General features: G+C 46.0%; 1 protein-coding gene across 4 annotated transcripts in view; it reads left to right on the top strand.

The window, feature by feature from the left end:
- TGFA (transforming growth factor alpha) overlaps nt 1-13,574 on the top strand; it is a 109,201-nt gene that overhangs the window by 69,647 nt on the left and 25,980 nt on the right. The gene's annotated exons all lie outside the window — the stretch shown is intronic.

Genomic DNA, 13,574 nt, shown 5'->3' with positions numbered 1-13,574 from the left:
CCAAAGATGAAACCCTCTGCTGTGCTTGCTCAGTCTCCTGCTTCTACCCAATAGATTCCTCAGATCTTTGAAGCCAGTACATTTAAACTTTCCCTTCTCTGTCTTGATTTGGACCTAAAATATCGAGCAGGACCACACAGTCTTTGGTGCAACCTACCTTAACTCCCCATCATACTCAACAGTGTAGATTTGGGTCTGTGGAGATGGTGACGAAAGAAACTACCGGCCATGTGAAAAGACTCCTTATATGAGAAGAACCTTCTTGAGGAATTCCAGTGACTTCTGTACTCCTCTAACAGATGGGAGCACATGTTGGGTCATCTCTCATTTGTGTCTTTAAGACTGAAATTGGCACTGCGTGAATGAAACCATACCGGAGAGCCGTAAGTGAGAAACCTCTGCGTGCACCTGTGTGCCTGTTCATTGCAGCGTTATTTACAATCGCTAAGACGTGGAAAAAAGCTAAGTGCCGTCGATAGATGAGTGGATCTCACACACACACACACACACACACACACACACACACACACACACACACAGAATGGAATATTATTCAGCCACACAACAAAACGAAAACTGCCATTTGCAACAACATGGATGGACCTGGAGGGCATTATGCTAAGTGAGATAAGTCAGACAGAGAAATACCATATGATCTCATTTATATGTGGGATCTAAAAATGGAAAACAAAACAAAAACCCTCATAGATACAGAGAACAGATTGGTGGTGCCAGAGGCAAAGGTTGGAGGACGTGCAAAATGGATGGAGGGGATCAAAAGGTACAAACTTCCAGTTATAAAATAAGTCATAGGGATATAATGTACAACATGGCAACTATAGTTAATACTGTATTTCATATTTGAAAGTTGCTAAGAAGTAGATCTTAAAAGTGTTCATCTCAAAAAGTATTGTAACTGGATCGTGATGGTTAACTAGACTTATTGTGTGACCATTTTGCAATATATACACATCAAGTCATTATGTTGTATGCCTGAAACTAATATAACATCAATTATACCTCCATAAAAAGTGTCCCCATTACTTAGGCAAATTCTACTGTGTATTAAAAGCTAAGAACAATTGGTCTAGAAGTCTGAAATATATCAGGTTATTAGTCAAGTAGGTATTAAAAAAATAGCTACAAGGACATAAAAAATATGACAACCAATTTTGAATATTTACAGTGGACCAATGAGCAATAGACTGGATATTACAATAAATCAGTGAAATTTAAAAAAAAATGACCTGGTAAATATCTCCCAGAACTCAGAAGAACAAAAAACAAAAATAATAAGAAAAAAGAAATCTGGAAAATAGAACTAGATGATCCAATATACAGAATAACGATTCCAAAAGAAGAAAAGAAAGCAAATTAAGGTTGACATAATCATCAAAGGAATAATTAAAGAGAACTTTCTCAAGCTGAAAAACACTTGTTCTTAATGTTAAAACTATTCAAGTTCAATGTAATTAAACAAATTTCATTATTAAAACAATGAAATAGTAGGGGGTCTGTGGAGTCTACAGATTGTGACTCAAGTTGCCATTCATTTGCAAAGCCATAAGCCTGGATGAGAACACAAAGATGTTCCTAGACACACCATATTTCATTTGTAGACATACTCCTCGCAGGCCACCCTTCCTGGAAAAAAATATTTAAAGATCCTCTTTGGCTAGACAAACAGCTGTATCAAGATTAAAAAAAACCAAAATAGGGAAGACAGAAAAACAAGTGATAATGTGTGTCCAAGTAACATGTCAGGTTAGTTATAGCAAATACAAAATTAATTATTCAAGTAGAAGTTACATATAAAAATAATGTAGGGATAGGAAATCAAGTTATAATAACTGGTAACTGGGGACAAGAGGAAGGAGGTAGGAAAAAGCTAATGAAACATCACATTTCATCCTTAACATTAATAATAATTAGAGTAAATAAGTTAAATTCTTTTAATGTAAAGACCACCATCAATAGACTGAGAAGAAAATACATCTATTCTAAATCACTACAAGAGGGGCACCTGGGTGGCGCAGTTGTTAAGCGTCTGCCTTCGGCTCAGGGCGTGATAAAAATCTTTAAAATAAATAAATAAATCGCTACAAGAGAAAAGAAGTCAAAGAAACATAGTCCCATATGCAAAGGACAAAACAAGGGAAATTGCTAGAAATAATAAGCACTCGTAAAATGTTCTGTAAAAACAGTGGTTATTCCTCAGTGATAAGACGGCAAGTAATTTTTCTGGGATTTTTGAATTTTCTAAAATGTCTACAATGAACATGTATTACTTTTCAAATAACCTATAAAAATTCTTTGTGGGGTTGTTATAAAAGTTGCTTTACATAGGACACAGTACCGGTAATACTAAAGGGGAGATAAAAAGCCCCTGATGATGAGATATTATCAAGATATCCTGGGTCAGGTGGTCACGTATTTTTTCCCAGTGGTATCAATTTAAGATTTTGCATGATATGGCAATTTGGAGAAATTGTAGGGCTTACGCCTTCTGTCTCACAAAGACTGAACTTGCAGTAGTTACAGTGTTAGCCTGCCTTGGTGATTTTTGTCTAAAGCGCTTTGATATCCCAGGAAATTGACATCAGCAGTGTCATTTCAGTCCAAACAGCTGGGTCCTGCCTGATGTTGATTGTGGCAGCCCTGTCCTATATTTTGTTTCGTTCTCAGACTTCGCCTTGAAGAAGCAACCTTTGCTCCATCCATGCTTTGTTCAGTTACAAATGCTGATCTCATAAACATTCAGAGCCAGGATGGGTCGCTCCTAGCCCCCAAAAGACTATTACCACCCTTTCAGAGATCTGTGAGGGTGACCCCTCCAGGCTGGAGGACGGACAGGACCTACTTTCAGCTGAAGAGCAAGGGATTCAAAGTGGAGGCTTCCCATCAGGGCCAGATTGACTTCAGATTCTGAGTATGAGACATGTTGGTGTTTGAGTGAGGTTCCCAGAAGAGACAATGGGAGAAAGGGAGAAAAGGATATGATTTATTATGAGGATATCTCCCTCATCAGAAACCCCCAGACACTGTGCAGAAACCCCCAGACACTGTGCAGACTTGAGAGTAACACTCCCTGCCATAACAGATAAGCCCTGAGTGCTATTTATTTCCTGCTTACGTCAAAGTCTGTGCAGGTGTTCCTGGCCTTGCAGACTTCTTTCCATGCAGTTAGTCAAGGACCCAGGCTATTTCCACCTTGTGGTTCATCCCTCCGCCATGCCCTTGGAAGAACTCTCTCCATTTCACCATCAGCTAAGGAAAGAAAAAGATCTCAGAAGTTTTTATGGACCAAACCTGGGAGGAGCACACATGACTTCTGCTCACGTGCATGGTCACACCTGCCTACAAAGAGAGTCTGGGAAAGGCAGTCGCTGTGCCCAGCAGAGAAAGGAACATGGTTTTGGGAAAACTCATGGGAATCTCTGCTCTGTATATTTTTCTTTCTTCCATCTCCTGCCTCCTTCATAGAATAGTTTCACTGCTGTTGGCTTTTAAGTGAAACAGCAACAACAACAAAAAAGATATAGGTGTAGGGTTGGACATGGAGTGGATCACCTAGGCCATGTTCTTTCTGGGGTTCGTTGTTTATGGTAGAGGCATTTAAGGTTTCTATGCCTAGAGGCCAAGCCTGAACTCAACCTTTACTAGATATCCTTCATCTGAGCATCCTCCATCTTCCCTAAATGTTTATCTTGTGTCTCCTTCCACCTTATCCACTTTTAATGATAAAACATGAGACAGTAACGTGATTTATCTTACGCAGATTCCAATCTAGATTCCTTAAGGCCAGTCTCCTATAACACTACACTCCTGTGAGCAAAGCAATAAAAAAGTTGTTTAAATTTTAATTATCTTTATAGCGTTGGATGTAGGGCTTAGATTTTATTTTATTTTTTAACATTTTATTTCACAGAGAGTAGGAGAGCACAAGCAGGGGGAGTGGTAAAGGGAGAGGGAGAAGCAGTCTCCCTGGGCTCCATCCTAGGACCCTGGGATCCTGATCCGAGCCAAAGGCAGATGCTTAACCGACTGAGCCCCCCAGATGCCCCATAGGGCTTTGATTTTAAATAATGTTTATTTTCAAACTCAAATGTTTATTTTATAAAATTTGGGAAATTATAAAAAAGATGATTGCCATAAATCCCACCCCTCTTTTAAAATGTAGGTGTCTTCCCTCTGGAATATAATCTTGAAGGGCTTTTATCTAAGGGCAATCACAAATCATCACTGTAACACCCAGATGAAAAAAGAAGAGTCACATTTTTGTCATGGGACAGATTCCCAGCCACAAATTCACATCTGTGTTTTTAAGGCTGTTGAGCTTTGCCTTCAATTTAACCTCTGGTTGCCTTAATTTCCTCATTAAAATGAAGAGTATTCTTCATCTACCAGACTGCATCTGCAGACTAAATGAAAAAGGCATCTGTCAGAAGTTCTGAGGGAATAGAATGTTCTAGAAAAACAATCATCCCAGTAGTGTTACATGTACTCAGTGCGGAAGGTTTGAAGCGATTATGGTTCAAAGACTCAACAAGAGGAAGCATTTTTTTCCTAAGGGTGGATTGAGGGTTTCCTGCCAACCACTTTACCTAACAATTTTGATATTAATAAAGAGGAGAACAGAGAGACACAGACTGTAAAGCCAGGTAGCCCTGGGCTCCAACGGGGCTGTTCCTTCAACAAAGCCGAAACAGAATTCCCCATCCAGCAGGACTCAGCTGTAGTTCCCAGAGCCATTCACGTTTTGGTTCAAAGCCGACTGATGAGAGCCAAACATAGATATCCTTGTTTACTTTGTAAATGGAAATTTGAAATGAAGTTTCAAATGCTGGTTGACACCCAAGAGGATGTAATTAGAATAAGGGGCTTTCTGGTTTGAAGATATGAAAGAAAGGAATGATCTGTCTCTTTGAAATCAAATTATTAAATAATAAGAGAGAGGGGAGGTTTGGTTTTCAGTCTTCAAAGCAAAATCATGACCTGCAATTTTCTTAATTGGTTTTTTGCTTAAAATTACTAAGGCCAAGGTAGGGAGAGAAGGAGCAAGCTGGGGGCTGAAGAAACGGGGTGGTGAGGAGGAAGAGCTCCTCAGTAGGAGGGGTTATCTTCTGGGTCAGGTGTATTCCCCTTCTATTCCCATCTTTTTTTTAATCCATAATGGAACTAGAATGCAGTTTGGGGACTACTTGGGGCATCTCACACATGCCTCTCCCTTCCTCATGCCCTTTGGGGAAGGAGGTAGTGTTACTGGTGGGGCTGAGTGCAAGTCAGAGGCCAAGTTGAAATATGTATGCTGGACGTCATTAGAGGAGTATGCAGACTCTGGTTTTAGCCTGTAATTCACATGACTACGCTGAGATTGTATTTTAGATTCTTAAAGCCTCTTTGCTAATTAAAACCATTTCGCCTTGGGACTCTTAGCTCTTTTACTTCTAAAATTGTCCTGAGGATTTCATGTTTCATGGTAATTCCTGATTTGTTTATCCTTCGAATGGAGGAGTTGTCTTAACTACAGAAGGGGCCCTTAAGGATTTCTTAACCCTCAACTTATTCATATTTTCCCTCCTCTCTGTCTCTGGCTCTGTCTCTGTCTGTCTGTCTCTCTCTCTCTCTCTCTCTATCACACACACACACACACATGCCCTCTGAAGTGACAGTATGGTGTACTAGAAAGAGCAAGAGCTTTAGAGACAGCCCACCATGAGTTCTGGATTCAGCTCTACCATTCACTAACTTAGCAGCACTGAACAAGCTTTACCTCCCTCGGCTTCATTTTCCTCATCAATAAGACTGAGATGGGAATGACTACCTCACAGGATTTTTGTGAGGATTCAATGGAATTCTCTGGATACAATGCTGGGCAATAGTGCTTGCAGTTAGTAGACCGTTTATTAACAGTAGCTGCCATTAATAATGAGTCATCACCATCATTAACATCGTCATAATCTAACCTCAGCAAATCCACACTGGGTTCAAAACTGTACCTGAGCCCAGGTACTTCAGGTGGGATATGAACCCAGCAAGTTACTTCTGTGTTCATGTTGTCTGTTCTCTTCTCTCTGTTGGACCAGGAAAAGGTGAGGCAAGTTCTGTCTTCGGAATAAGCACAAACAGGATGAACCCCACTGGGGCCACATACCACCCATGACTTTCTCTCTGAATGTGTATCTGTTTTCCCATCACACGTACACACACACACACACACACACACACACACACACATTGTGTTATTAAAACCCAGTGTCTTTGTGGGAAAGTAGAAAATATGTCATCAGGGGCGCCTGGGTGGCACAGCGGTTAAGCGTCTGCCTTCGGCTCAGGGCGTGATCCCGGCGTTCTGGGATCGAGCCCCACATCAGGCTCTTCCGCTATGAGCCTGCTTCTTCCTCTCCCACTCCCCCTGCTTGTGTTCCCTCTCTCGCTGGCTGTCTCTATCTCTGTCGAATAAATAAATAAAATCTTTAAAAAAAAAAAAAAGAAAGAAAATATGTCATCAGCTTCTTTATTCATACTTTCTGTGAATGCAGTTCCATCACATCTGATGCTCCCGTTGGGTTTTACCCAAAGAGAGTAATGATTAGAGGGAATCGAATTAGCTTAAGTGTTCCCTTAGCGATTCCACCCCCCAACACACACACACAGACACATCAGCTGCAAAAGCAATTCAAGGGTCCATTTTAACTGTGCTCTGAGCCAGAAGCTCCCGGTCTTTTGGGCATGAGCACCACGTAGCCCAGAGGTTGGGGCTGTGTTGGGGGTGTACATTGTGAGGGGGCTTCGTACCATCCTGTGAGTCAGCTCCCACCCCACTTCCAGCTTCCCCTCAGTTAACCACCGTCCGTGGACGTATAGAAATCTTTTTTGCATTTATGCTTCCCAGCCGCTGCTTCTTGTGGAAATAAGTTCCATATGTGAAGTTTCCCCACTTCTCCCTGAAACAAAGTAATGCTTCCTCTTGTTTCTCCCCAGAGTGCTCCTTTCTGATTACTAGAAGCGGCCTAGCAAGTGAAGCGCTCTTCCTCACTGCCATGTGATTTGTGGACTTAGACTGTGTGCCTTCCCAAAGTTCTTCCTGGACTTGAAGACTATCCTTGTGTTCTACAGCTTCGAATTCTCTTCAGATCATAAAGAACGCAGATAAAATTACAATTCTAGTACTTTCTAACACGTCGTAACTATGTGTCCATTGACAAGGTTACCTGAACTAAACAGGGACTAGCAACGCTTACCCCAAGGGCGGCTGGAGATTTAACGAGATGATGTGGTACCCGAGCCCTTGAGTGGAGGCGGAGGGGTGGGTAGGGTCTAAAGCCAGTTTAAGAAGGCCAAATTGGGTCAAAATGAGACTGTTGGGAAAGATTGCTGAAGAATTAGTAAATCTGTGTTCAGGGATTGTGTTATAGGAAAAATATGTAGCATTTACATATAGGAGTTACTCTCAGGAAGTTGACAGTCTTGGGGGCGGGGATGATAGTCCAAAATGGCACTGCCTTCCCTCGCCCACCCCCACACGGTCCCCTCCTCAAGTGGATCGCGGGAGGAACCGCAGCACTAGTGAAAGTAACTTTTTCCTTTCATTGCTTGAGTAAAGTGAATGTCCCTTCTCTCTTAAGCCAAACTGAAGCTCTGAAGCCAAAATGTTTTCAAATTGCTTTATCTGTGATTTTGAAAGTATTCGCCGTTCTTAGCTTTAATAGCGAACGAGCTGGATGGTGGTATTGATCTCATCCTACACATCCATCCCCAGAACCGCAAAACCGACCCGCTCCCTGGTCAGGAGCCCCAGGGAGTGAGGGGTGTTGTCCTCCTCCCGGAAGTGTGACTGGGGTTGCTGTCTGTGCTCTGCTCATTCCCCCTGCTCATTTCAGAGCTGCCCCCTGATCTGCCCACGCGCACAGCCTCAGGAACTGCCCATCCTCGTCGTCTTTCTTCATGGGGCATTCCTCCGTGAGGTCGAGGTCTGCGGCGTCGCCACACTCAATACGGACCACGCTCTTCGCCCTGAGGATCACCCGCAAGTCTTCTGAGAGTTCTTGCTCTCACCCCTCAACCCCCAGGGGCCAGAGTCTCTGCTCTGCCCTCTGTATCTGGCGCATCTGCGTGCTGTACCCCTGACTTCTTTGAGCCCTGACTTAGCACTTCTGCCGCCCTGCACGCAGGCCTCTGCGCCAGCCTTTCCTTCCCGTGCTGGCTGATTCTGTAGGTTCGTGCGCTGCCTCACATGAGCTTGGAAGGCCAGCCCTGTCGGATGGGCCTGAGGGTGGCCCGAAGCAAACCTCCTCCATCCCAGAACTGAGCACGGTGCTGGGGTGGGATGGGGACCCCGGCCCCGGGGAGCATCAGAGTGCAGGTCTCTGCTGCGTGCCGTCCCCCGGCTTCACCAGGGGCGGCTTGCTCACTCCCATCTTCATTAAAGTCATCTACTGCCTTTGCTCCTAGACATTCCAGAAGCTTTAGTTGGTTTTGCCATTGTAGTGTCTGAAGAGAAAATATTTAGTCCCAGGTCAAAAACCTTGGCTGAAAGTTCCAACTAAAAAGCCAGGCGTCGTTATTAAATTGTCACAAAGTTAGCCACGATATTTGAGGAAGTGATGAAATGGCTATAAATGACGTAAGCTTTGCAACGGGCAAACGTGTGCGCAACCTCGGACATCTGGAGAAGAGAGCAAGGAGCCGCCACTTCGGCCGCCTCCCCCAACCATCCCAGAACGTCCAATTAGGGCTGCTCTGAAAAGGGGGTGTTTGCACTTGGTGGTGTGGATGCTGCTCCTCGGGGAACTGTCCAGATGGCTGCCTCCCTGACCCTTCCGGGCTGGAGACACCCCTCCTATGAATCGAATCCCTGGTTTTCATGCCCCTTGATTGCTATTCCAGACCCTTTTCCCATGAGTGGAGCTGGGCTCCGGGCCCTATAAGTGGGTCCGTGGTCTCTGGGCAAAGCTTTCACAGCCTCCCTGGAGACAGTGGTGTCTGAGATGTCTGTCCCTTTGCTTCACAATGTCAGAGAGGGCTCTCGTAAATTTCAGAGCGACAGGAGCTGAACAGCTTTGAAATCCCAGCTGTGGGCGGGCTCGGTAGGAGGTGTGTTCCGAAAACAGGAGCATTTAGTTTTCCAGTCAGCCCTGAGGACTAATCAGACTCGGGTTGGGGCCTGGAGAAGACATATGCAGGGTCCAGAGCCCTGGGGAGCACAGCCAGCTGTCTGTCCCCTCCGCCTCGACTTCTGGGGGGCCCTCCCTGGAGTTGCCTGTTGGCTTTCACTGCCTTTCTTTCCTATGTAAGAGGTTTTTTCCATTTTAAGTATCTAGGCCTTTCCTTCCTCCACTTGATATATCCTTGGGTTTTCTGAAAGAAGAGAAAAACAAATTATGAGGTGAGAGGGTGAGAGAGTAGAGGAAGGTAAAGAAAGACAAGGGGGGGAGAGAGAGAGATAAGGAGGAAGGGGAAAAGAGAGACTCATTCTCTGGGAAAAAGCTGGGAATTTGGGGGTTTCCTTGTAAAGCTCATTTTGATCAGAGTTACTGAGCAAATCCTCCACCTGGCGTGACTGCCTGCCCTGCCTGGATCTGAGAGGTGATACTGGAACAGCACCCGGGACATAGCAGACACGCAGAAAGTGGGAACCCCTCCGCTCCCCCTCCCGACCTTCCCCAGATTCCCTTTGCTCCGGAACCTTGGGGAAGCTGCTGGGAATGTGAGCAGGAGTGGTCTTGTCTGTCTGGCCTGACCATGCTGCAACGTTGGGGTTTTCTCTGCTGATTCTCGTGGTGTCTGAGGCACACATCTTTAAAAGCCCTAGGACAAGAGCAGTCACTGTCCCGCGCTTGCGGGCTGCTTCGCACTTCACATGGGGTTCCTGGGCACCTGAGCCCGTGAGCCCGTGCGGCAGCTCTGGGGGACAGCGTGCCCACTGCCTGCCCTCATTCTGCAGCTGCCTCGCACTGAGGTGGCACAGGGAGAGCACAGAGCCACAGGGTGCCTCCCCGCTGGGACCGCTGTCTGGTTCCCTCCTTCCCATCCACTTCTCAAGTGCAGATCACGTCCCCCCAATGCTGCCAGTTGTGCCGCTGGAAACAGGACCCGCCCTGCACATGACCCACGGGGAGCTTCTTGGGGTCACGGGCCAGGACTTCCCCCTGTGCCAATGCTTGAACAAAGGGCTTGCTTTTCAGGTGTTTGTGATTCTATCAAGGGGGGACAATGCCGGTAACAGAAGGAAGCAGTAAGTTTACATGAGTGCATGTGTGCAGTATGTACTTACGTAATTCTCTCTAAGTGGTGTTTTTATTCTTTATACTCTAAGGAACTTTTCTTTAGTTTTACATTGGCATTTACAAAAGGTTTCTACAGCGATGTATTGCTTTTGTGATCAGGAAGAAGCTTTTAAAAATAAAACAGTGTTTTCGTGATATGATCGTCGACTGGCATCGAGCAACCCTGGCACGTCAGTGCCTCGGGCTGAATCAGGCAGGTGGGATTACAGAGCCCGAGTTCTACATCAGATGCCTGTGCTCATGCTGGTCTCTGACGTGCGTCGGCTGCCGTCCCCGTGACCATGGCAGGGACCGTCCTCATTGCCTGGGCTCTCGGGCTTCTTAGTGAGCTGGGTGACACACAGAAGGGTTACACTGGAGGATGCTTCTGCATCGTCACCAGGAAATCGAGGAGGATATTGTCCACCGTAACACGTAAAGTGCCCTTCAGAAGCAGCCACAGAAGAAGAGTTGCTCTGTGACTGTAGACCTGGACCAAGCCGAGCCTGCCCCGCACGTGCCGAACAAGTGCATTTCCATCTAAGGGCCCACGTGCAGCCTTGCGTAGGCTGCGCTCGGAGGCGTGGGGCTCCATTTGCCACATAGTGTGACTTCCTGATGTGTGTCTGCGTATACGAGCCTGACACCCAGCTTCTTTGCTCTTTCCCCCATCCTTATTCTTCTTTGCCCTGATCTCGCCTTCCCTTTCGCACTGCCTGTCTCTCTCCCTTTGTTCCTCTCTCCCCGCTCCGTCCTCTTCTCTGCCTCTGTCTCTCTCACACGTCTTTCCCATTTGCATCCCCTTTTGATGAGACCTATTTTTGTAAAGACTCCTTGAGTCCTTTATGAGATGAGGCAGATTATCCGTAAATACAGGCTGAGACCATGGCGTTGAGTCTGCCCCTTACCCATCCGTTTTGGAGAGTAGCGTTCCCAAAGGACAGATCCAGAGTCGTTCTAGTGTGTGTCGAGTGACCTGACACTTGACCTCAAAGAATGTCAGCAGATTGCAGACCTGAGAGTCACCTGGATTGTGAAGAGCTGGCAGAGGACCAGCTCCAAAAAGGGTCCCTTTCAAGACCCCTGTTGTTTTGCTTTTCGGAGAGGTCTTTTGTCTCTAAACAATGCGTCTCGTGTGTAACAGGAGCCTGGGTCTCCCCATCAGTGCGCATCAGAATCACCTGGAGGCCCGGGTACACTGCATCAGTTCTATCTCCATAAACCTGACTTAAAGAAAAAATCACCTGGAGAGCTTGTCAAACAGGATCTTGGGTGCCATCCCAAAGAGCCTAATTCAGTAGGTCCAAGGTGGGTGGGGCCTGTGAGATTGGCTTTCCAATGAGCTCCAGGGGGGTAAAGTTGCCGGTCCACAGACACTGGAGTTGCCCAACTCTGAACCCTGACAAGGGACTCCCACTAGCCGCGTGGAGGTAGTGGTCTAAATGGCCTTTTGTGGAGCTTATCAAAAGCCTTTTTCAGGGTCTGAATCAAATTAGATCCACTAGTCTTCAGCCCCTAATCTCTCTGCATTTGCTCCTCAGCAAGGTTAATGAACACAGAGAAGCCAGTTAGGTGAACTGAAGCAGACCCGTCCCGCCCCAACATCCCGGTATCCACGATCAGCAAGCGAGCCAGCCCCTCATCAGGCACCCAGGCCTGGGACTTGCAGGCCTGCTGTTACCCACTGAGACCATGGGACCACATGTCCTGGGGGCTGCTGGGGACAGTGACCTGCCACAGCGGGGGCAAGGCTGGCCGGCAGCTTCGGCCCGGCATCTCCACCTGGCTGTGGGTGTCTCTGCCTGTCCTCATGTGGGAGAGTATATAAGGACACTCGGATTTTTTGTTACACTACACTGAAGTTAGGGTGGGAGGGAGAGATTATGTACTATAACGGTCTTATGACACGTGGGGATTCATTAGCGTCTTGGGATTGTCAGGGATGGAAGAACTAACAGCCGAGTGGTGTGTACCAGACAGTGTGAGTACAGTACTGGACAACTCTTGCCTCCTTCAGCCCTCAGAGCCAGCCAGGAGGCGGGGGGACTCCCCATCTTCTAAAGGCAATTGCAGGCTAGAGAAGTTCAAATAGTGGAAGAGGCAGGATTCAGACTGATCCCTGTCTCGCTGCATCTTAAGCCCGGGCTCATGGCCACTAAACAGTCTCTCACCTTCTGCATCAGGGAATCTGTTGAATTTTCAGCCTCCAGCTTTTCCACTGGAATTTCAGGATTTCCAAATATGACACTTCTAGGAGCAATTCATGAGTGGAAAGTGAGTTTAATATTTAGTGGTAGCCTAAAACCCCACAATAAGAAATGGTCTTCTTTTTCTCAAAGACTAAGAGCTCTAAGAGCATACTTTTTTCCAAAAAAAAAAAAAAAAGAAAAGAAAGAAAGAAAGAAAAAAAAGTGAGAAAGACACACTCTCCAAAACACAAGCATAAGAAGACCTTTTGAAAAAGCATGGAAACTATATCTATCATGCCATCTGGAAATAGATACCTACCGGGTCTCAAGTGTTATTTGGACAAAACAAGGCTGTTGGAGTCCATTAAAATAAATCCGAAGTGATGCCCTGGGGGCCGGTCAGCGGGTCTTTTCATGTGTTGCTGCATACGGTGCTCCCGGATGGCTGTTTTCATTCCCGTCTGAAAGCCAAGGAAGGAAAACCCAGAGAGGTTTGGTGACACCCCCGGCTCTTGTGAGTGACCGGTGCCAAGGCTGTGAGGGGGACCCGTCTCTTCCCCAGACTCTGCTGCCCTTCCCGCCGCTCCCGGCTTTCCCGGTACTGTGTATGCTGCTCCCGGATGGACTTCTGGGCTTTACGTCATCTTCATGGCAGGATCGTTCCTAATCCTCCTGTCCCCAGAGAGTATCTTGCTACCATTTTTATGTCTAGCTTTCCCAGACTTCTTTGTATCTAAATTTCTGTTTATTTCAATAGAACCATACGATCCAGACCAAATGGAAAATGTACCAGTTTCACTTACAATAATGTATCATGTGCATCTTTCTGCATCATGAACTGTTCTTCCTCAGCATCAATTTAATGGCCATTTAGTACTCTGGAGCTGGTTTCTTGCCTTTAAAACAGAGTTTTGTGAAGGCTCTCTCAAAAAAATGATCACTGTCGCTTTGCAAAAGTGAAATCGGGCCGCGCGGGGAATAGGCTTTATATGCCCTGGTGGCTAAAGTTGCCCTGGTATCTTTGAATTACACTGAATCTTTTGGGGAGACAATTTTGTTTTTGACCGAGGTAAGTACATAATACAGCCCTGCTAGAAAGCACGTGATGCGAGTGTGT

The sequence above is a fragment of the Ursus americanus genome, chromosome 7 (genome assembly GCF_024610735.1).
Source record: "Ursus americanus isolate L20-20 chromosome 7, mUrsAme1.1.p, whole genome shotgun sequence".
Classification (NCBI taxonomy): Eukaryota; Metazoa; Chordata; class Mammalia; order Carnivora; family Ursidae; genus Ursus; species Ursus americanus.
This window is presented reverse-complemented; position numbering and strand designations above follow the sequence as displayed.